A 26,014-nucleotide genomic window follows, 5' to 3' on the forward strand; every position below is an offset into this window, starting at 1 on the left:
TTTCTCTCCCTAATTTTGATAGAAAAAATAGTTTTTCAACAACATAAAGACTGACAGAACAAGGCCCGGTGCAAGTACACCTATTAAATTCAACCGTGATCAAGTGACACTACCAAACTATGTACGGGTCGTTCATTGGCTCTTATGGTATTGATTCCGTTGCACAACGTCGCTTAATATCAATAAACATATACTATGCAACCTGGAGTATAGTTTTATTTCCGTGCTGTCAGGATGTTATTATTGAAATTATAAAATTTGGTTTTAAAATGGCAAATAAATGTTGATGTAAAGCATGTATTTTGATTATAGTGGTGATTTTTATTGAATTGAATGAATTTTATACGCTCTTTGTTGAGCCGATTGTGAATAAGAATAAGAATACTTTTATTCCATTAAAGCAATAACAATGCAATAGGAAACGTCAATAAAAATATAACAAGTCGATAAACGTCATTAATACTATAACAAAAAACAAAAAAACGAACATTACAAAAAATGAAATTGGCACTATGAGAATTGATAGAAACGACCTAATTAATAATAATCTTATGCACTATCAGAATTAATAAAAGCAGACCTCACACAAGAGAAATGACATAGCAAACAACTTTAGTCTAAAAATAATCCGAAACAGGCAGATGAAGGAACTCATGAAAAGAATATATGGGATTCTTTAAAAGGAGATTCTCCAATCTTTTCCTGAATGAAACAATTGGTAGTTCCCTTACTGTAATAGGAGGATATTGGAAAATTTTACAGATAAGTGGCCAGGACTAGTCAAAATCTTGCTCAATCTTGTAAAGGGCACGTCTATTCTGATTCTATTCTTTGTATTGTAGCTGTGAATGTCTTCTTTACAATGATAAGTGTCAATGTTCTTCCTCACGTTCATTAAGAGTTTGAAAACCACCATCCCATGAATGGTCATAATATTTTCATTTATGAATAGTGGCTTACAGTGCTCCAGATAAGCTGCACCAGAGATTATACTCAATGCCTTCTTTTGTAATAGTAGCACCCTTTGAACTTCTGGAGCACAACCCCACTAGACCAATCCATAAGTATAGACACTCTGAAAGAATGCAAAGTAACACATAGTTCTTAGGTACACAATATTTCAAATTCCGAAGCAGGTAAATCACTCTTCTGAGCTTTGAACAAACATTTTCGATGTGGGGGATCCAAGTAAGTCTCTGATCAAGAGTGATACCTAGCAGCTTTGCATTCTTTGCTCCGTTAATGACCTGCTTCAGGCTTAGCACCAACTTTTGAGTTTTATTTGTGTTCAGGAAAAGGCGGTTTGTCCTGAACCAAGCTGCTGCCTCATCCTGATGTCTGGTCATTTTCTGCTTGAGAGCACTGAGATCATCAACAGCAACTGTAGACGAATCATCAGCATAGCACAAAACCCTTGACCCAATACTGGATTTGATATCACCAGGAAAAGCAGTGGTCCTAGGATGGAACCCTGAGGGACGCCATGTGGTACAGTTAGAGGCTTTGAAAAACTTGAATTGACACAAACAGTCTGATTACGATCCTCTAAAAAAGACTTCAAGATATGCAGAGAATTATAACACCAAGATATTCCAACTTTCTCAACAGAATGCCTCATCTTAAAAGCTCTACTTAAATCTAATAGAACCAGGCCCACATACTATCTATCATTGAAACCATTCTCGGCATCGGTCACCACTGAACTAACAGCATCAATAGTACACCTACCTTTTCTAAAGCCATACTGCGAATTCGAAAGCAAACCATTAGATTCGAAGAAATTATATAGTTGAATAGTAATAACATTATTCGAAAATCTTGCTGAAGATAGGTGGAACAGATATAGGTCTAAAGTTATCCGGTGAGTTTTTGTCTCCTCTCTTGTGAATAGGCACTGTTTTGGAATGTTTAAGCAGAGATGGAAAAACGGCTTTTCTTATGCAGGCGTTTAAACAGGTTGTTAATGGCAATAATATAAATCTGATGACTTGTTTGATCAAGGTGCTGGAATGAGAATAAATGTCCTTACTGGAGGAGGCTTTCATCTTGGAAACTATATCTAAAATGTGATCACACGTAACCTCTTTCATTTTAAATGATACTTGTGTATTAAGAGTTGGGACTAGAAGCTGATGCTCATCATATGCATCAATATCTTCATGAATTCTCTCCACTGTACGGATGAAGTGTTGATTAAATTCTTCTGCAGTAAGAGAAGTAACAGTGGACTGTGCTGGCTTGGTATTTTTGCGAATAACCCTCCAGCCGAACACTTATTTACAGCTGATTCTATAGACTCAACATTATGGTTCAGTTGCGCGAATTTCAATTCAGACCTGAACAATTTCTTAATATTATTATAAGAAAACCTGGCTGATGTTGTACCTTCTTTTTTCCATTTATCATACGCAATAAGCACATAATTCTTTAAGATAGTCAGAGCTGGTGAATTTAGATATTTTGTCTTTTTTCTATCGACATGCCTTATTCTACGTGTTACAACAGGGAAAGAATCTAAGAATAACCCATGAAATCTATTGAAAAATGCGTTAAAATTGTATTCAGCCTGATCATGGATAATGATTTCAGTCCAATCAACCAAACTCAGTCTATAACAGAACCATTCAAGTGACCTCGGCGTAATAGGCCTGATACATTGGACTTGTAAACTTTGCCTCTCTATAGGATTATTACACAATAGAATATCTGATTTAACATGGAAGCATAAAGCATCATGGTTACTCAATGCAACCCGGTCCACCCAACAGAGAACAGTGAAGGATCCAGATCTGTTGCAACTCAAACCTAGTTGCCTCAAAATTGGTTAGATATAGATTGAGCGATTTTAAAACATTTATCAAACACAAACTTTTGCAGTCCTTGGCTAAAATATTTATATTAAAATCTCCTATTATAAAATTATAATCATGCTTATATTTATTCAAAGATAAGATTAATCTTTCTAACGCTTCAAGAAAAATATCTAGATTACCATTAGGTGATCTGTAAATCACAATTATTAAAAGCTTTAACTTTTTAAATATAAATCCTGCAAATTCATGGTGGATTTCACGAGAATGGGAAGATAAATCAAGTGGATGTATTTGATCAGCATGTTTGTTTGCAATAAAAATTGCGACACCACCATTTTTATAATTTGTTCTACAGAAAGCAGATACCAGCTAAAAACCGTTTAAGCTCACTAGATTCAAAAATTCTTCTTTCAACCAGTGTTCTACAAGACAAAGTACATCAAAACGTTTCTCATTATTCATCATTTCAATTTCATTAACTTGTTGTTCAGAGACTGTACATTAAAATAAAATATTGAAAAGACATTGTGATTTCTACTTAAATTGTGAACTCTTAAATTGTTTTGTTTAGAAAAGGAAATGCTGAATTGTCTAAAAAATCGGTTCCATTAATGGATCGATGTAAGGCTGATTGAAATTGTAAATCTATTTCTGTAGAGATTGTATCTTCAGGAGTTGGGTCACAGGATACAGTTGAACTTGATGTCAAATCCTGCGGAAAATATGATGAGTTTGAAAACCAGATATCTCCAACAACTTCGAAGCCCCCCTGTTAATTAATTGAAAGTTCAAAAATGGTTATAGTGATAGAAAACTTAACTTACTACAATATGGTAGATTTTTTAATACAAGAATGCAAAGTTACATTTTTTCGGAATTTTTGTGATAAGCAGTTTTTTTTATTCCCCAACAATTTAGTCTGTGGCACTTGTCTGGTTTTCAAACTCAGGCCTTCAATGTTATTGGAATCTGATGTTTTATTTGACACAGAATCTGTGGAAAAAAGTTCATGAAGACATGTTGAATTCAATAATTTATTAACTATAATTCAAGGTTAACTATAAAGAGTGAAATTTGAATGTAAAACAATAACTGGCTATTCAAGTTTTAATGAAATCATATTTTGTTTTCAGACGTTTTCAGATTACTCAGAACCATTGAAACGACTTATTTTGGCGATTGATGAGGAAAAATGTAATGTTTTATCGAGGAAGCCTTCAGATCTGGACGAGATTGTCGACAACTTTGATCGTCATTCGGATTGTATACAGCACATAGCATTGTTCGCTTTGGCGTGTTCCGAATATTCGAAAAGTAAGATGTCAATGCCATTGAAATGTCTAATATTTTATATTTTACAGTTATTACACAGATCATTGACAGTTTTTTGCCTACAATTTCCAAATCTTATAAAATATCTAGTCAGAGTGTTAAAGCAATTTCCAATTATTATTGATATTCATCAAAGATGTTAAATCCTTTTAAAAAAACCTTGGTTATTATTTATTTATACTTTTCGCTTTTGTTAGCAGAGAGATGCTCGTTGCTGAGAGTTGTTCTGCCTCGCCGTAATACGCAACTTTACTCATTATTAACACTTGAGTTTATAGGTTATATCAAGTATTAAAAACGTTGGTGATTTCAAAAGTCAATTATTATAATACTGAGTACTTCAAATTTCACTCAACGACTCTCCATGAACGTAAGCCAGTTACACACACACACACACACACACACGTCGATTTGGACTTGTCATTCTGATCAATTTTTGATGACTTGACATCATCTATTTAATCTCATAGAATTTATAAGGACGGAAAAAAATCGTACGTACAAAAATCGATGTGTGTGTAACTAGCCTTACAAGAAAAACACTCCACTTCTAATAAGAGGCCCTCATTTTTAGCAGCTACGTGTACTAAAGCTCAGGCCTATGGCAGATTATCACATATTGATGTTTTTACATGATTTAATATATTTGAAAAATCTAAAATATCTGTCAAAGTTTTTTTTATTGGTAATCGAAGTGTGAGGGGTACTATAGAGAGGGCGTAAAACTATTGGTTAATCGTAGAACAACTATGTATAATAAATCATTCCACAGCTTGCCGAATTTTGAATCGTTTGCATCCAATAATGAGGTGTATTGATAGTCGAGCTCTGTTTGGCGTGGTGGTGTTGAATTGGCTAAGAATAGGTAGTGGGGATTAGGTGTGAGTCGGGTTGAGCTTTTCAATTTTATTAGTTTGTATCTGCTAAGTAGTTCTTCATAGACGTAATAAGATGTCAAATACAGATTAATATTTCAGATCGTGGAAGCATAATATACTAGTTGACCGAGCGAAGTGAGGTCTAAGATTCAAGTTGACGGTTTGGCATTTCTCTTAATGTTTGAATGTTTATATGTTGCGCATTTACGGCGAAACGCGGTAATAGATTTACATGGAATTTGACAGGTATGTTCCTTTTTTAATTGCGCGTCGACGTATATACAAGGTTTTTTTGGAATTTTGCATTTCAAGGATAATATAAAAGGAAAAAGGAGCCTCCTTCATACGCCAATATTAGAGAAAATCTGGTATGGTGCACTCAAACAACTTTCCTTGCCGTTATGAAAATTGATCACCTGACGCTAGTGTTCCCGCGCATCTCAAGTCTACTTTTATAAGATCTGAGCCAGCTGGTGACAGGGTAATAGCGCTGACACACGAAGTCTGCTATCTCTTCATAGTGAATGATTGGGACAGTTGCCAACAGTTTGCAATTGAATAATCTTATTTTCTCTAATTTCGAGCTTATTTTCAATTTTAGGTGAAAATGATACTGAACATTAATCGTAGAGATTTTTATGCTTAATCTTTTCCACTTGATTTTTTTTGTTCAAATTATATCTGAAGCCTGATAATTGGGAATCTAAAATCAAACTTTGCATAGATGGTGCAGTGCTCCTGGAATTTTTACATATATGAGACTTGTGACAGTTGATAGAGCTTATCAATAACTTTTCTAGGTATGAATTTGATCAAAATCGTTGGAGCCGTTTTCGAGAAAATCGCGAAAAACCTTGTTTTTGACAACATTTTCGTCATTTTAGCCGCCATCTTGAATTGCATTTGATCGAAATTGTTCGTGTCGGATCCTTATAGTGTAAGGACCTTAAGTTCCAAATTTCAAGTCATTCCGTTAATTGGGAGATGAGATATCGTGTACACAGACGCACATACACTCATACACACACACACACACACACACACACACACACACACACACACACCACACACACACACACACACACACACACACACACACCACACACACACACACACACCACACACACACACACACCACACACACACACACACACACACCACACACACACACATACAGACCAATACCCAAAAACCACTTTTTTGGACTCAGGGGACCTTGAAACGTATAGAAATTTTGAAATTGGGGTACCTTAATTTTTTTCGGAAAGCAATACTTTCCTTACCTATGGTAATAGGGCAAGGAAAGAAAAAATCAGACTATCAGACTATTGAAATATTCATCATAAATCAGCTGTCGAGTGGATTGAAAAAATGCATGCCATGACGCATGCAATTCAATATCTCAATGCAACTTAGTAAAAAATCAGCACCCGAGTAGACTACACATTGCATGCCTTTTTGCATGCAATTTTCATGCACTACTAGCAAGAACCCGTGCTTTGCAAGGATCTATTTTAAAACTTGACAAAATGAAAACTTGACGTAATGAAATTTTGAAGAATTGAGAATAGACCTATAACCATCCTTGGTTAATTAAGAATCTGTAAGCAAAATTTCAAGTTAATTGAACAGTAAACAGTAAATGAACAGTAAATGCTTTATTCAACCAATAAAAATAAATAAATTACATTACAATCACAATCATTAAACATTCAATAATGAAATAATAAATAAACAGAACCCTATGTGTAGATAAAATAAATAAAATAATACAATATTTAAAAAATGAAATAAAATAGGATATAATAATGTGTAGAGGCCAGCAATCAAGTATTATCAGACAGGCAGGCCAGATAAGATAGCGACCGGTCGGCTACAAGGCCAATATTCACTTTTCCCCTTTTATAGTTAGTTGTGGAATCGCTTTCCTCAGTGAAACAACTCGATGCTAAATTTGTTCTCCGCCATTAATACTACAACGCTTGATACTTTATTCAAATATTTCTGGAAACCTGCAGGTAGTACAGTATCTCCTTATTTTGATCAACCAACGGGTGAGTCATTTATGTTTCTTAATTAATATTCGCAATATACAGTCCACTTATTTCAATGCTATTACCGCCCCACCATTTTGTTCGCTCCGCGCCGGATTTGTGGTCGCACAAAGCCACATTTATTTAAAATTACTCTATTCTATTATAATTTACGTTTTTTTAAATATTACTTCATTCTATTGAAATATTTGTTTTTTTTTAAATATCACTCTTTCAAATTTCAAAATGCCTTGCCTGTCTGATACACAAAAGTCATGTCTGATTTTGTAGAATCGCTTATCTATTGTAGGCAATAAACGTCCATCAAAATGACCGATAAACAACAATCGGTAACTATCATGTCTGCTAATGAAAAAAGATTACGAATTCTAGAAGCTAGGAAAAATCAATTATTTCAAAGAGTACAGCAGACTTATGATGTAAGCAAAAATCTTTCAGTTTCGGGTAATAGAAATATATTTTTAAATAAAATAGGTACTATCAAAGAAACTAGAGATGAATTTCGATCTTTAATGAACGATATAAATGAATTATCTCTTGAAATCAATGACGAGTTCCAACCCAATTTTCAAACTGTAGACTCTTTCGAAGATTTATACTGCTATATTGTAAGAGTAGAGAAGGCTATTTTATCACAGGAGAAAAAAAGAAAATGAAACAAAATTGTCTATTGAAAGTAAATTAGTATCTGAAATAAAACCAAAAATAAAATTACCAATTTTAGAACTCCCTGGATTTTCAGGAGAAATTTCAGAATGGCCCACATTCTATGAAAGTTTTAGAACGAATATCCACGAAAATACAAATCTTACGGATTGTGATAAAATTAGGTACCTCATTGGAAAATTAAGTAAGAAGGCTTTATCTCTAACATCTGGAATATTGCCTACCGCAGAAAATTATCCTATTCTATGGAAAACCTTGACTGATAAAATATCAAGACAAAAGAAACTTAGCTTCTTATTATCTTAATAAGATAATTGACTTCAAACCTATCAAAAGTCAATCATCTAATGGATTAGAATACTTTCTACGAAATTTCGTAGCATCAGTAGATGCTATTAAAGCTCTCAAACTAAATGATTTAACAGATTTCATTATTCTTCAACTAGCTCTCTCAAAACTAGATCCAGCAACGGTGCTTTCTTTTGAAATGGATTCAAGAAAAGACGAAATTCCAACTTATGATAAATTGTTAACTTTTATCAGAGAAAATGAAAAGATTCTATCTCGTAACCCAAAAAATTATTTTTCCTACAGTTACCTTGAAAAGTGACCATTCCTGCACTGATTACAGAACGCAAAGAATCACTTTTCCGCTCTAGTGCGCAAAGTATTACTTTGCGTACTCTTAATACTTTGCATATTATGTTGCAGCCATCTCAATCAGCTGTTGACAGTGTTGGCGTGTATTTTGAATGCGAATTTGTTCTATCTATATTTTTTCTGATTTTCAAATAAATAAAAATGAGAACTCATTAAATTATACATTTTTAATATTATTAATAATTAATTATTTCAAATAATATTTTTTCATTCATAAATTGATTGGTTTAAAAATTATTTAGAAATTGAGATTAACTCAAAATTATTCAAATTTTCAAATTAATTTAATTTTTAATTTGAATGAATTATCGATGATTAATTTTCAATTGGATTATCAAGTTTAAAATAGATTAAAGTTGTTATTAATAACAAAATCATACAGACAAACATTTGATGGATTTCAGCTATCATTTTACCCATAATCAACCACTCCTCATATTCAATGGTATCTGTAGGAAAAATTTAATGTGAAATACGTGCGCAAAGTTCCTCTGCTGCACTCAAGAAACCATTCCGCCCTCGCCTACGGCTCGTGCGTAAACGTTTCTTTCGGTGCAGCAAACTATCACTTTGCGCACTAGTTGCACAAATAACTATTCCAGAAAGCTCTTCAATGAAAGATAAAACAAGAACGAATAATAAGCTTCCACATTCTTTCTTTGTCAAGAAAAACAATAATAATTATCAACCGCCAAAATGTGTAATGTGCAGTGAAGTACATCAATTGTATCCATGCCCAGTGTACAAAAGCTTATCTACCGCTAATAGATTCGCGACGGTTAAGGAAAAGAATTTGTGTGTGAACAGTTTATCATCTCAGCACATATCAAAATATCGTAAGAGCACAAAATCATGTTTATTTTGTGGAAAACATCATCATTCTAGTTTACATCGTGACAGTATAGAATTGACAAAGGAATCAGATGTGAATAAGTTTAGTATAATGAAGAAATCTGTTGATTCACCATCAACATCACCACAAGAAGGTGCGTCAGTGTCACATTGTTCAATACATTCGCCTTCATTCTTCTTTTCAAAGAAAATCCTTCCAATCTTGGAGACTCATTGCCTATTTGTGAAAGACGTTTTCTATCTATGGAAAAACGACTTGAAGCCAATAAAGAATTAAAATTGGAATATCATTCCATTTTAAAAGATTATATTGATCAAGGTCATATGTCGCTCTCATCCTTCACAAATGATAGTTATTACTTACCGCATCATTGTGTTGTGAAACCTGACAGCATAACCACTCGCCTTCGGGTTGTATTTGACGCAAGCGCTAAAGCGACAAATAATCGCTCGCTAAATGATTTACTTTTCACTGGTCCAAAATTACATTGTGATTTGATAGCAGTGCTCCTAAGATTTCGCTTATTTCCAATTGCTATCACTGCTGACGTAAAGCAAATGTACCGTCAAATTGAAGTCAATGAGGATGATAGGAAATATCAGAAAATTCTATGGAGATTCTCTCCAAATGAAAACCTTGAGTGTTGGACACTTAATACTGTAACATTTTTGGCGTTAAATCAGCACCCTTCCTATCGATTCGTGTCACACGACAATTGGGAGAAGATGAAAAATCACAATTTCCGGATGCCGCCTCTGTAATTGAAAATTCAATTTACATGGATGATTTAGTTTGTAGTGTGAAAAATATTCATGAAGCTAAGAACCTGTATAGTCAACTACGAAGTTTGTTTAAAGCTGGAAAATTTGAAATGGTAAAATGGTCAAGCAGTTCATCTCATCTCCTGTCAATTATACCCAAAGAAGATCAATTGCAAAATACGAAAAAGTTTCAAGATGATGATGTAACAATAATTCTAGGCCTAAGATGGGTCCCGTCTGATGATTGCTTTAATTTCAATATTCGATGTGAAAACAAGAGTTGTACAAAACGCAATATCCTTTCAACAATAGCTAGAATATTTGATCCATTGGGTCTTCTTGCTCCAGTCACGCTTCTCGCTAAATGTATTATGAAAAATTGTGGATTTTGAAAATAGATTGGGATGATATTGTTCATGTATGGAATGAATTCCAGTCGCAATTACCCGCCTTGGAAAAGATGAAAATTCCTCGGAATATTTTTATCATTGAAAATCAGACAACAGATCTGATAGGATTTTGTGACGCTTCTCAGGTCGGAATGGGATGTGTTGTTTACGTGAAAGCTCAACAACCAAATGGAAGTTATAAGATAAATGTTCTATGCGCTATATCCCGTGTAGCACCCATGAAAATTAGTACGATTCCACGCTTAGAATTGTGCGCTGCTGTCATGCTTGCACGTCTAATTGAATTTTTTACCAAAGAGTATCAAAATCAATTCAACTTCAAAAATATTTTTGCGTTTTCCGATTCAATGATAGTGCTTCAATGGATTAACAATGATGCATCTCGCTGGAAAACATTTGTCGCTAACCGAGTTGTCTTCATCCAAGAGAAATTACCTCCATCATTCTGGTCTCACATCAATGGACCAGAAAACCCCGCTGATTGTCTTTCTCGCGGCTTATTACCGAAAAATATAATTGAAAATCAACTTTGGCTCAATGGTCCTGAATGGAGATTATGATCGTTGGTCGAAAAATCCTATTGACTTGACAATTGAAAACGCAGTAGAACAATGTAGTCTAGTTGTGACCGAGAAAACGATCTACCCGCTAAGAGAATTGATAGAGCGATGCTCCTCGTATAATAAAATATTGAGAAGTACAGTTTATATTTTGAGATTCATAAAGAAACTTCCACGCAATTCGCTGATACAAGCTTCCGATTTATCCGCCGCCGAGTTGTTTCTAGTTGGAGAAGTACAAAGAGAAAACTTCACTTCCGAAATGTCATTGCTTAATAAAAATAAGAGCTGTCGTACGGAAGTTCAAATGCTCAATCCATTTTAGATGGAAAATTAATACGCGTAGGAGGGAGATTAATTCATTCAGAAATCTCTTATGAGATAAAACATCCATTACTATTACCAAAGAGAGATAATTTTACTAATCGCTTAATAGTACATTATCATGAAAGAAATCTACATACTGGACCTTCACTTGTCCTAGCGCTAATAAGACAACGATTTTCGATATTGGGAGGTAGAAATGTTGTGCGAAATGTGATAAGATCCTGTAATATTTGCTTCAAATGCAATCCAAAACCATCATTCCTCATGATGGGAAATCTTCCGGCAGGAAGAGTAAATCAATGTCGAGCATTTTATCACACAGGAGTAGATTATGCAGGCCCATTTTGGGTGTCTTGGTCTAGACGAAGGGGAGTCCGACCGCAGAAGGCTTACCTGTGTCTGTTTGTTTGTCTAACTATCAAAGCCGTACATCTAGAATTAGCATCCGACTTATCAACTAAAACATTCCTATCCGCATTCAAAAGGTTCTTATCTCGTTGTGGACCCTGTAAATATGTATATTCAGATTGCGGTACCAATTTTATTGGAGCAAAAACTGAATTGAAAGAAGTATATCAACTAATACAATCGAACGATTACGTACAAACATTTGGCTCAGAATTGGCTAGTAACGAAATAGAATGGAAATTCAATCCGCCCTCTGCTCCACATTTCGGTGGCTTGTGGGAGGCTAATGTGAAATCGGTAAAATCGCATCTTTATAAAGTAATTGGATCACAGATTCTAAGCTATGAAGAATTGTCTACAGTGCTGTGTCAAATTGAAGCAATATTGAACTCACGCCCGTTGTAGGCCTACTGTTTGAGTTGTGATCCGAGTGAACCCTCTGACAGAATCCAAGGGCAGGGCAGTGGACTGTGAAAGATAGTTGTTATAAATACCTACAAATAAATCTTTGAATTCTGTGCATAAAAATACTGATAGCTTGAAGTGTGGTAAGTACGCCAATAAAAGACTAAATGAATCAACAACATAAGATTTAATAATAATAAGATAATAATAGGCAGATGGCCACATACAAAAAAACAATTGTAAGTAGATTGAGTCAAATATCTTGGGATCAATAAAATAATAATAGGCAGATGGCCACATACAAAAACAATTGTAAGTAGATTGAGTCAAATATCTTGGGATCAATAAAATAATAATAGGCAGATGGCCACATACAAAAAAACAATTGTAAGTAGATTGAGTCAAATATCTTGGGATCAATACAACATGATAACACGGTAGAGAAATACAAAATTTAAATGAGATTAGGTCAATGATATTAATGACCATTGAAGTCTGACAATAAACGAAAAGGTAATATTAATGATACCTGAAATGAATATAAATTGAGTGCTATAATGAAAGTTATTGCTGTAAGGTTCAATATTAATGATTAATAAATGACAATAAGCTGTAAATAGTGCTCAACAAGTAGAATACATAAAAATATATGCGGCATAGGCCTTCAGTGATTTGAATGTCAAGATAGACATCAATAGTACAAAGGAATAATGAGCTGTAAATAGTGCTCAATAACAAATGACAATGAGCTGTAAATAGTGCTCAACAAGTAGAATACATAAAAATATATGCGGCATAGGCCTTCAGTGATTTGAATGTCAAGATAGACATCAATAGTACAAAGGAATAATGAGCTGTAAATAGTGCTCAATAAGTAAAATACATAAAAATATATGCGGCATAGGCCTTCAGTGATTTGAATGTCAAGATAGACATCAATCGAACGATAATTAGGCGTCAGTGGCCTTAGTGAATCACTTGTAAAGCCAAGGGTAGCTGTCAAATCCAATGAATTAATAGGCGTCAGTGGCCTCAGAAAATCACTTGTGAAGCCAAGGGTAGCTGTCAAATCCAATGAATTAATAGGCGTCGGTGGCCTTAGTGAATTGAATGTCAAGATAGACATTAATAAAACAATAAGTAGGTGTCAGTGGCCTCAGTGAATTGAATGTCAAGATAGACATTAATAAAACAATAAGTAGGCGTCAGTGGCCTCAGAATTGAATGTCAAGATAGACATTAATAAATCAATAAGTAGGCGTCAGTGGCCTCAGTGAATTGAATGTCAAGATAGACATTAATAAAACAATAAGTAGGCGTCAGTGGCCTCAGTGAAATGAATGTCAAGATAGACATTAATAAAACAATAAGTAGGCGTCAGTGGCCTCAGTGAATTGAATGTCAAGATAGACATTAATAAATCAATTATGATACATACGTAAATGAAAATTGAATAGAACGATTTACATAACCTGAATAAAATTTTGAAGAGGAGATGCAGACAGGCAATGACTCCGCAATACCCACAGAAACAGGACATCAGCAAGCGATGATGTGATCTGGCCATGCGATGACAAGCATGGAAACGTCCACCACAGCAGGCGAATCCCCAGTGGAAATGTAGGCTGGAGCATGTAGAATCCCAAATGAATAATCCGAGTTTCAAGTTGTGGAATTTTTAGAATGATTTCCAAATGGTAGAGATGATGAATTTGAAAGTTTGAGTTTCACGAGTTGAAGCCAATTGTAGAAGAATGGCAATTGAAGCCCACACGAAGTTGTAATTTGACAAAGTTTATCAGAGTAATATGCGAAGCAATCGATGAATAATTGAAGAATAGAATAAATGAATTAATTTGTAGAATAATTCACACTTTATAAACGTTCTGTAGATCAAATAAATAGCGATGAACGCCCACACGAGGTTGTGAACTTAGCAAAGTTTATCAAAGCAAATATGCGAAGCAATCGATGAATAATTGAATCACAATTGAAGAATAGAATAAATGAATCAATTTGTAGAATAATTCACACTTTAAAAACGTTCTGTAGATCAAATAAATAGCGATGAACGCCCACACGAGGTCGTGAACTTAGCAAAGTTTATCAGAGCAAATATCCATGTAGCACAGAAACGTTGAAATAACGTTAGAAACACGTAATACCTTAACGTTGAAAAGACGTTTAAATTCAACGTTGAAAACACGAGAAAATGTCCGCCGTTTCCACATTATTTTCAACGTTGAATAATAGTTGAAAAAACATTGTAACAACCATTATTTTCAACTATAAATAGACGTTGAAAGTACGTCGTGACAACCATTATTTTCAACTATAAATAGACGTTGAATTAGCCATACTTTTGAACCGGTACCTTATCAATTACATGGTAATATTTCTAAAATCATTTGAAAAGAGATGAAAATACGAAATCATATTTCCATTTATTTACATATGATTTCATGTAACAGAAATATTACCCTGCAATGCGGTACATTGGTAAGTTGACATTAAAAACACACAATAAAAACCATATTCATCTCTTTTCTGTATAGGGCTACTTTTTATAGAAATAGAAAGGAAAATAAAAATCTCAGTATCCTTTTTGAATTATTTAATCACTATTATTAATCATTATTTAAATGATTCAAAAAGGATACTGAGATTTTTATTTTTCTTTCTATTTCCATATTACTTCAATTTTGATCCACAAAAATAGTATGATGAAAGGTTGTTTAAAGAACTAAGATGGTTACAACCAAATTACCATGGTAATTTAATATACTCTGCCAAGCTCAAAAACATTTTATGTCTGTAAGAAACATAAATTAAAACTATTATTTCAAGAATTCAGCAGTTGTTTAAAAATCTTGAATTTTTAGTATGATAATTTTATCTGTGGTGAGCAAAAATAGCTCAATTCTTTCTAGCAAATAATATAGATCATCTAAATTTTTACTTGATATTTATGCCAGGTTTAAACTATGCCAATTGGCAAAACAATAATAATTGTCAATTAGTTTTTATTTAGCTATGCCTAGATGATGGTTCTAGAATTAAAAGATTCAATTGATACTTTACACCAGCTATAAATTTCAGAAGACAATATTATTGTCTTGTCAATTGGCATCGTATAAACCCGCCTACATTTTAGTTTTCAGGTATGATGATAGTTTGTGATTTATGCAATAGAGAAACAAATATTTTATTACAGTGTTTCAATAGAAAGGGACTTTCAAAATAACTTTCCACTTTCATTTCATAATACTTTTTAATTACCGACGAAATTAGATTGTTTTTTCTCCACTGAAAATACTCTGACTGTCGCATATTTTAGCCAATCCTTAATAGCGTCTTCAATTTGGGTCTCAATGCCCACAGTCGACCCACAAGATTTTTTGATAGAATCTGAAACATAAGGTAATATAAATTTTAATAAGAAATTCTATAATATGAAGGCAGATGAAATTTTGCCACCACATAGGAGTTATTATTTGATACAGATGTTGCATGGTTAAAAGGGAATTGCTTTTAACAACAAGTACAGACATTTTTCTCAAGTGCACATCTAATAATGTTATACATTTGATATTTTGTTATACACATTGATATTTTGAATCACAAGGCGAGGTGATGACTGTTTTTTAGATAAAAATAGTCCATTACTATACAATAGTCAGACAAGAAAGTCACGCCAGCTGTTCGTTCAAACATTCAAAAGAACTAAGAATAAAGTAAGAATATTGGGTTTCCAAATTTTGTAGCATAGATGAATTTTAACTTGAAATACTCCTCTTTCATTAGGCCTATAGAAGTAAACAAATAAGGCTCTATATAAAAACGGTAGAAAAATTATTTTTTAGATTTATGAGTAAAATTTAATAGTTACTGTAGGTACATAATTATTAGTTTTATGAAAAAAACAGTTGTATCCCGATATTTCAACCATTTTTTATTGGCCTACTAAATTTTGTAAACCTAGACCAAAAGTTAAAAATCACAATGAAATTAATCAAAAATATCCTTGACATATATGGGTTGTAAACATGCATAAATTAATTGAAAATTTAATTTTAAAATGAACAAGTTTAAGCTAAATTTCGTCACCATGGAATGACAATATTTGGAAAATGTTAATATTTATGAGCTGAACTCCGGACACCCGTTTTCAATTTCTTGGATCACCGAGTTAATTACTGAACTTGTTAAAAGCAATCACTTCGATGTTAAGTGATTTATATTATATCAAGTTCAGTGTTATTATATTAAGTTCGATGGAATTTCTCAACACAAGCAGTCCTGAGACAAAAACAATACATAGATAGCATAATGAAAATATTTGTGCAGGAATCAAAGTAATAGTAGTTTATTTGGAAGTTAAGTAGTAGGCTACATGTAAAATACTTAAAACCAAGCTTATTGTATTATATTAATTTTTAATAATTATATTAAATTAGAGCCCTCTAATTTAAAACATAATATAACTTACCTAACCCTAACCTCAAATGTAAACATAATTATGTTCAACACACAATATTTGTTTTGAAGTTTAGACAATAAATCATCAAACAATCTCATCTTTTAAATAAGAATAATAAATTAAATAAACTTACCAAGTCAATGTGGAATAGGTAGACTCTTCTAAAAGAGTTCACAGCTTTCATCAACGTGATGAGAATTCAAACATGAAATGGCGTTGATCAGTTGATCGTCGTTGATAGATCCGTTTTTGTGTAAGGACTACTGTAGCGCTGTGAGTGGTGGAATTGGAAGCTTGTTTTCAACGTGTTTTCAACGATAGATCAACCGTTGAAAACAACGTTGCATTTAAAACGTTGAAAAATTCAACCGCTAACGGTTATTCAACCTCAACAACCAAATTTCAACGTTGGAAACACGTAGGTGTGCTACCTGGGATGCGAAGCAATCGATGAATAATTGAATCACAATTGAAGAATAGAATAAATGAATTAATTTGTAGAATAATTCACACTTTACAAACGTTCTGTAGATCAAATAAATAGCGATGAACGCCCACACGAGGTCGTGAACTTAGCAAAGTTTATCAAAGCAAATATGCGAAGCAATCGATGAATAATTGAATCACAATTGAAGAATAGAATAAATGAATTAATTTGTAGAATAATTCACACTTTAAAAACGTTCTGTAGATCAAATAAATAGCGATGAACGCTCACACGAGGTTGCAATTTTGACAAAGTTTATCAAAAGTTTAACAGAGTAAATATACGAAGCAATTGATGAATAATTGAATCACAATTGAAGAATAGAACAAACGAATTAATTCGAAGAATAATTCACCTTTAAAAACGTTTCGTAGGTCCGATGAAAATGGATAAAAGGTTTAGACCAAAAGCGTAAATGCGCTCTTGACTAAGAACCATTGCAAAAGACAAAAAGACGCTACAATGCTCGATGAAAGAAGCAAGATGCTGGATGTGTTTGAAACGTAGGTAAAGCGTTTGCAACCGCATGGTGAAAAAGTAACAAATATCTAGAAAGTAAGATGCCTAAAGACAAGATTAAATTCCAAAAAATCGAATAGTATAAATATTAAAATTGCAACGGCAAATAATCCGACGAAAAAATACGAATAAAAGTATAGAAAACCAACTTGACTAAAGCAGTGTCGTAGAACCGACTGTGACGTCACTGGTCAGCGCGGACGGACAAAATGACGACATGATGTCTATGTAGTAGCGGAACGAGTAACAAGTGGAACCGTTCCAATAAATGCTTTGTCAGATTTTACACCCTCAGCTTTGACACCCGCGCATTTCATGTTCCAACAACCGCTGCATGGATTCCCAGCAAGTGATGTTTTGAACGAAGAAACCAATCATCTGGGTAGATATCAATTACTTGATCGTTTGATTCAAGAGTTTTGGAGAAGGTGGAACATAGAATATCTCCATAATATGCAAAAGAGACAAAAATGGATGACTCCCACTAATCCAATAGAAGTTGGATCTATTGTTATAATAAAAACTGACAATATTCCTCCGCTCCACTGGCCCATTGGAGTTGTAGAAGAAGTCGTACCAGGTGCAGACGGCACGATTCGTGTAGTGAAAATACGCACAAAAACTGGAGTATTCACCAGGCCAGTGACAAAAAATTTGTAAATTACCATCACAATGAATTATTAATGTTTGAAAGCAGCTTGCGTATTATTCTTTATTATATATTTATATCATTTGCATCGATTATGGTTTATAAGCCAGTTATAGCCTATTATTTTACAATCGAGAATATGAGTTTATTTTTTTATTATTCTATTTTTATTTATTATCTTATTTCGCGTTTAGCCGTAATTATTTGCAGTTTCCATTACCTTTGTCACAATTTCCTTCCTTTAAACCTTTCTCTTCCGCGGGCCTCTTCCCCTAAAGCCTTCAGTGAAAGCCTCCACTGAAGTGAAGATCTTTCCTCTTCCTGTCTTAGTTTTTTCTCGCGTTTTTCGCTTAATCTTCCCGTTTTTTCATATGTGGTTCAGAAACTGTCGTTTCAGGGCGGGGGAGTATGTAGAGGCCAGCAATCAAGTATTATCAGACAGGCAGGCAAGATAAGATAGCGACCGGTCGGCTACAAGGCCAATATTCACTTTTCCCCTTTTATAGTTAGTTTTGGAATCGCTTTCCTCAGTGAAACAACTCGACGCTAAATTTGTTCTCCGCCATTAATACTACAACGCTTGATACTTTATTCAAATATTTCTGGAAACCTGCAGGTAGTACAGTATCTCCTTATTTTGATCAACCAACGGGTGAGTCATTTATGTTTCTTAATTAATATTCGCAATATACAGTCCACTTATTTCAATGCTATTACCGCCCCACCATAATGAATGATAATAACAATGAAAGGTAAGTGCCCTTGAAGAAATTCAATGGTTCATCCCTCTTTAAGCATAATGCTTGTGCTGAGGGATGAGTCGCTTAACATAATAATTTTATCTTGGACTACAGTACAATAAACCAGAACACATTCAAACAAACCGGAATATCATTCAACTAAACAAAAAACTAACTACAACAAAATAAACTAAAAAATCCTCCAACAAAACTAAAATAAACTGAATCAATATTGTGTTATACATTTACACTATTTGTTATGAATATTTTAAACATTTGTACCAATATTTAAAAAAACGAAACAAGAAAAATTATTTTTCAATCAACAAAGAACTCTTTTAACAAAACTAAATTTACAATGTATTTTGGTATAAACAAAATCATGCCTATCCATATCTAATCTAATCTTATAGAAGAAAATAAATAGAATAATTTTCTTCATTACCGTATTATATTAAAATTGTTCTTTCAGAGTCACTGAAAATTAAATGAAACTGGTATATAAAATCAAAATAATGATAATGGACACAGTGAGAAAAACTAACAGAATGCATAGAAAGAATAAAAAGCAACAAAGAAAAGACTCTCTTGCATTTAATCCTCTATTCAATGTAATGAAACATGTAGGATGAAAAAGAGAGAGACATAAGTAAACATAAAGGCCTTATACATCAATCTTCAATTTTGCCTCATTTCAAAGAAACAACGGACACCATTTTTGAATATAGAGAAGCTTGGTGCAGAGACTATTGATAGAGGAAGTTGATTGAATAAACGGGGCCCCCTGGAAAAAGCATGATCTGCAGCTGCAGTAGTCCTGAGACGGGGCTCCTCAAGGGGTTCTCTAAGTTGTCTTCGTGTACCATACATGTGTACCGCACATAAAGGAAAAGTATGTGGTCTCAAATAGATAAACTTTAATAATTCAAATTCAAAAAGATGTGGTATACTAAATACCAGAAATTCTCTGTATATATATTCAGAAGGGTATCTTATGGTTTTTTAAGACAGATTTTTATATTTTTTTGTGTAATAGAATTAGTGGCTGCATAATAGAAGCCCCACAGTTTCCCCAGCCAATGATTCCGTAGCTCACAATAGACTGTATTAAGGCTAAGAATACCATTCTCAGTTGGTGTAGAGGCAAAATATTTCTCAACTGAACAAATTTATAAATCAATTTTCTCAGTCTGGAGCACAAATATGCCACATGACTCCCCCAACGCAAGTGCTTATCTATCATGATACCTAAGTACTTAGCATTCTCCTGAATCTCCAGTTGTCCACATGTACATGCACAACGATTACAGCCAATTTCATGAATAACAATTCTGCAGTTGTCAACATCAGTCAAACAACCCGCAGATGTCAGGGAAAATGGGATGGCAACAGTCTTGGCAACATTAATAGATACTAGATTCTCGTCTAACCAATCCTTAACTATAGCCAGGCCACTGTTAGCCCTCTCGCAAGTATCAACCCAACTCGAACCATGGAACACTGCAACAGTATCGTCCGCAAATGAATAGAGGGAACCATGCTCAAGCTCAATACCGAGATCATTTATATAGATAAAAAATAAGATAGGTCCGAGCACTGTTCCCTGCGGTACTCCAGTATTGGAGTACCAATATTGGAGTACTTGTCACCTCAGACATTGAACTCACCACCTTATTAACTTTTGTGGATTGCAACCTTCCACTCAGATAAGACTGAAAGAACCGCAAAGCATTTCCTCTGAAGCCCATTGATTCCATTTTTTTAAGTAAAATGGCATATTCAACAGTGTCGAAAGCCTTTGTAAAATCAAGGAACACACCCACACATTTATTTCCATTATCCAAGTGATTTATAATATCTTTTGTTACATAAAAGATTGCGTCAGAAGTGTTCAAACCACTGCGGAACCCAAATTGGGAATTGGATAAGATTTTATACTTCTCAAAATAACTTATAACTCTTGATTTCACACATTTTTCAATAATCAATTATCTTTCAATAATTTTTCAATATACTTGACAGCAATGAAATGGGCCGGTAATTATTCAGGTTTGACTTTTCTTTACCTTTATGGAGAGGGATAACAGTAACATGCTTCATCTCCTCTGGGAAGTAACCCTGCTCAAAACAAAAATTTATGATGTATGTCAGAGGCAGAGAAAGAGCCAAGGAGCAATTAATCAGACATTTAGAATAAATACCATCTATGCCAGCAGCTGCTTTTTTCTTAAGTTTTTTTATGTTATCTTGTATCTCTTGTGATGACACGGGGCTAAAGAAAAATGAATTGCATGAAGTCCTATTAATTTTATGTTCAATGCTATGATTTATATCTCTCTTATTTTATTTTTTTCTGTAATATTTTTACCAATTAGTCCAGTAGTTCAGACGTGATGATGCGTCAAACATAATTTTCCTATCCCGTATGTGCATAAGCCAGCTTTACTTTATATCATTACTAGCAGGTACCGTGCTTCGCTACGGGGACCATGACAGCAAAGGATTTTTTATTGGGCTGATATTGGTATTGGCTTCTTATGAATAAAAACTGTATGTTGTAAAAAAAATTGACATATCTTTACTATAATTCAAACAGGCTTTTCATTTGATAATTGAGTGAATGAGACTGCAATTGGAAATCTGATTAGAGGGAAAAATTTACAATGAATAATAATACATTTTATTCCCATTAATATACAAATAAGCAATCTAATCAATAAAATGTACACAATATTCAGAAATACAATTTATGAAATTTATTACAAATATAAATAAATTGCATTTTTGGGAAATTAACCCTCTCAACTATGGGAAACCCATGTTCTAGAGCAGGTGTAATCTCTTCTTCTTCTTCTTCTTGTCTATACTTATAAAAGGCTAAGCCCCGACAGACTGAAATCACACCACAGCCCAAACTACTGAGCTTAAAAACTTGAAATTTTGCACGATTGTTTATGGTAGCCTGTAAACATCCACTAAGAAAGGATTTTCAGAAATTTGCCCCCCCGAGGGAGCTGGGGCCCCCCAAAAATGTTGAACTTTATAACCGCTCATTGCACAGCAAAGTCATGAGGAACTTTTTTGTTCAGCTACGAAAAAAAATTAGATCTATGCAGAAAAAATTCGATCAGGAGCACAGGGGGGTCCAGGAGAGGGCATTTTTCGATAATTTTGATGTAAAATCACACTACAGCTCAAACTAATTGTCCTACAGACTTGAAACTTTGCACAAATATTCTTCAAACATGCTAGACGCGCACTAAGAACGGATTTTGAGATATTTTGCCTCTAAGGGTTTCAAAGGATGAAAAAGGATCCTATTAAGTAAGGTTATAAACATGGTAAAGTGGACGCCATATGGAACTGAGATAATTGACACATGATATTCTAACATAATGTTGTAATCATTGGAAAGCTTGAAATAATTTTGTCAATCAGCTGATCAAATTAATTTTGCGTTGAGAGCGCGAGCGTATAAATTGTATGTGTATATTCGCCACGTGTGTATGTCGTTAACTATCTCTATAATAAGTTAAGCTGGTTTATACACGTACGGGATAGGAAAATTATGTATGGCGCATCATCTCGTCTACTGGACTAATTAACTTGAAATTTTGCATATAGATTCTCAATCAACCAAGGATGGATATAGGCTTATTTTCAATTTTTAATAATTTCATTACCGGTACGTCAAATTTCAGGTTGTCAAGTTTTAAAATAGATCCTTGCGAAGCACGGGTTACTGCTAGTAGTAATACATTAAGTTTAGAGTGGGGGTGCAAATAACCCCTGAGAAAGTGAGCTTACATATTGTTCGAAATTTATGTTTTTCATATTATGCCTTCCAGTTGTTGTGATCCAGTTTTTAATGGCGGATTTAAATTTTCTTGAGTTCATTCCTATTATCTTGATGTGCACAGGAAGTAAATTGTGGAGTTTTGGTGCTAGGTGGTTGAAGTGTTGTTGGTATGTTGCCTTCCTAGCAACGTTCGTGATGAGAGGGCTTCTATTCCTTGTGTTATGACAATGGTTTCTGTTTTGAAAGCTTTCTGGGTTTTTGTGTGGTCTGCAAATAATTTCTAGGGAGTGGAGTTGTCTTGCATCTATCACATCAAACGCATTATAAAGCTTGTCTGACGGATAAAGAGGTGACTTCTGCTTGATGATTTTGATTATTAGTTTTTGCACTTTTATAAGGGGGTCGAGGTGAACGTAGTTGTACCTAGCCTACTGCCATCCAAAGATCCTCATAAAATTACTTTAGAACTTCTTTGTAGACAACGTTTGAAGTTTTGTTGTCAGGTGCCAAGAATACCAAACTCTCAGGACTGCTGACTCTCGAGCAAGCTACATAGAGTTGCCCATGTGAAAAACAGTCTTCTCTCAAATCTATGCCAGCAATTTTGAGAGTTTGTCCTTGAGACTTATTGATGGTCATAGCAAAGCTCAACTTCACTGGAAACTGGAGCCTTTTGAAGGGAATCTGGTAGCCAGATGGAATCAGAGGAATTCTGGGAATGAAGACAGACTCCCCTGTTGCACAGCCTGTGAAAACTGTTGCCTCTATGATTTTTTTGTGTAGGGCTGTTATCTGAAGCCTAGTCCCATTACACAATTTTGGTGGGTTTAAATTTCGCAGCAATATTATAGGAGCTCCAATTTTTAAATGTAGGCTATGGGATGGCAAACCGGTGGTTCCAAGGTGTTCAGGAACTCGATGGGGAAATGAACTGCATGGTCATTTTCCAAGACAGAATCAATTGACTTGTATTCCATTTCAATGTTGTCAAAAGATTTCAAAATCAGCTCATTAATTTCAAACACCTTGTCATTACGTGGGCTGAGAATGGCTCTCTCACGTAACCATTCCATAGGCTTGTCTCTAATATTTTCAACATCAGGATAAATCTTCGTCATGAGATCTGGTAAACTTGTTACAACAGAACCCAAATATTCCTCAAGTAGTACTTTCCCATCTGATTCTGGGAAGTTACCATCCCCTAATGAGAGGAGTGATGACGAAAATTGATTGGCTGATGCATTGTCTCCTAGAAAAACTCTCATGTTGTACTCAGGGACATTTTATTTACATATGGCCACAATGGAGAGGATTTGACACATGCTTGGACTTCATCTGCTCTGGTCCCTCTGGGAATAATTGGAAGAGTTTGACGGAAATCACCAGCCAATAAAACTGTGACTCCTCCCATGATATCATTATGGCTCTGATATCCTTAAGGGTTCGGTCGAGTGCCTCAAATGCTCTTTTGTGAGCCATTGTACTCTCATCCACACAATCAATTTACAATCTCTCATTACCTTAGCCATGTTACTTTGTTTCGAAATGTACATGTGGGTGTATCTGTTTGTAAGAGATTCAAAGGCAGTTTTAGAGCAGAATGTGCTGTTCTGCCTCCTTCCAACAAAGTAGCAGCAATTCCTGAAGATGCTATTGCTATAGCAATGGATCTCAAACTTCTTATTTTAGCCAATACCAAATTATTATAAACGTTTTACCAGTACCACCTGGAGCATCCAAAAAGAAGACTTTACTTCTGTCTGAAGCAATGCTATCAATTACAGACTCATAGACTGCTTGCTGGTCTTTGGTCAACCTTTTTTCATTTTTCTCAACAAAAGAAGTAAGCTCAGCAGTGTTGTAGTCCAATTCCCTCATATACTCTGGGTTTTCTACAATCTTTTCAGTTCGTGTTGGCTGAGGAAGGTTGAATTGTTGCAGGTTGTGACCTCCAAGTCTCAACAGGGCATCTTCAATCAAGATCAGACATTGATTACAGGCCTCAACAGATACTTGATTATTTTCTGGGAAGTATTTTCCCAGCCTGTGTAGAATATCTTCGCTGAAATGAAGCTTGAACTCGTCCCATAGTTTAGCAGGATCAGAAACCTGACAAAACACCAACATGACAACAAACAGCTCTCTAAGCTTCTGTGGAGATTCAGAAACTGCAGCCTCCTGCAATGTTTGAACCCATTGTTTGTTATCTTCTAGCAAACCACGTGTTTTACAGGCAAGCTGGAAGGATGGGTAGAGAACACCATCCACAGTCTTCAAATCAGAAAATGATGTCGGTCCATGTACTACATGAAGTAACATGCGGAGGTAGTAGCATTCAGTGTTGTTTGGGTGGACAGTGTAAACTCTTCCAAGTGCAGAATCTTTTTTATTCCTGGCATCCTTCTATTGATTCACCTTTCTTCCTTCTAGTGAATTTTCTATTAGCCCATACATAATATGATGGTACATCAACATAAAGAAGACTCTGAGCGAAGTCATCTGTTTGACAGAGTTTGAAAAATTCCATTTGGCTGATGCATTGTCTCCTAGAAAAACTCTCATGTTTGTACTCAGGGACATTTTATTTACATATGGCCACAATGGAGAGGATTTGACACATGCTTGGACTTCATCTGCTCTGGTCCCTCTGGGAATAATTGGAAGAGTTTGACGGAAATCACCAGCCAATAAAACTGTGACTCCTCCCATGATATCATTATTGGCTCTGATATCCTTAAGGGTTCGGTCGAGTGCCTCAAATGCTCTTTTGTGAGCCATTGTACTCTCATCCCACACAATCAATTTACAATCTCTCATTACCTTAGCCATGTTACTTTGTTTCGAAATGTTACATGTGGGTGTATCTGTTTGTAAGAGATTCAAAGGCAGTTTTAGAGCAGAATGTGCTGTTCTGCCTCCTTCCAACAAAGTAGCAGCAATTCCTGAAGATGCTATTGCTATAGCAATGGATCTCAAACTTCTTATTTTAGCCAATACCAAATTTATTATAAACGTTTTACCAGTACCACCTGGAGCATCCAAAAAGAAGACTTTACTTCTGTCTGAAGCAATGCTATCAATTACAGACTCATAGACTGCTTGCTGGTCTTTGGTCAACCTTTTTTCATTTTTCTCAACAAAAGAAGTAAGCTCAGCAGTGTTGTAGTCCAATTCCCTCATATACTCTGGGTTTTCTACAATCTTTTCAGTTCG

General features: G+C 34.6%; 1 long non-coding RNA gene across 1 annotated transcript; it reads left to right on the top strand.

Moving 5' to 3' along the window:
- The first annotated feature begins 3,724 nt into the window (after positions 1-3,724).
- LOC120355545 lies at positions 3,725-4,462 on the top strand. Its single transcript, XR_005573559.1, has 2 exons — positions 3,725-4,127; positions 4,343-4,462. It is a non-coding gene; the product is annotated as an uncharacterized LOC120355545 (long non-coding RNA).
- Positions 4,463-26,014: the final 21,552 nt, after the last annotated feature.

The sequence above is a fragment of the Nilaparvata lugens genome, unplaced genomic scaffold (genome assembly GCF_014356525.2).
Source record: "Nilaparvata lugens isolate BPH unplaced genomic scaffold, ASM1435652v1 scaffold2756, whole genome shotgun sequence".
NCBI lineage: Eukaryota > Metazoa > Arthropoda > Insecta > Hemiptera > Delphacidae > Nilaparvata > Nilaparvata lugens.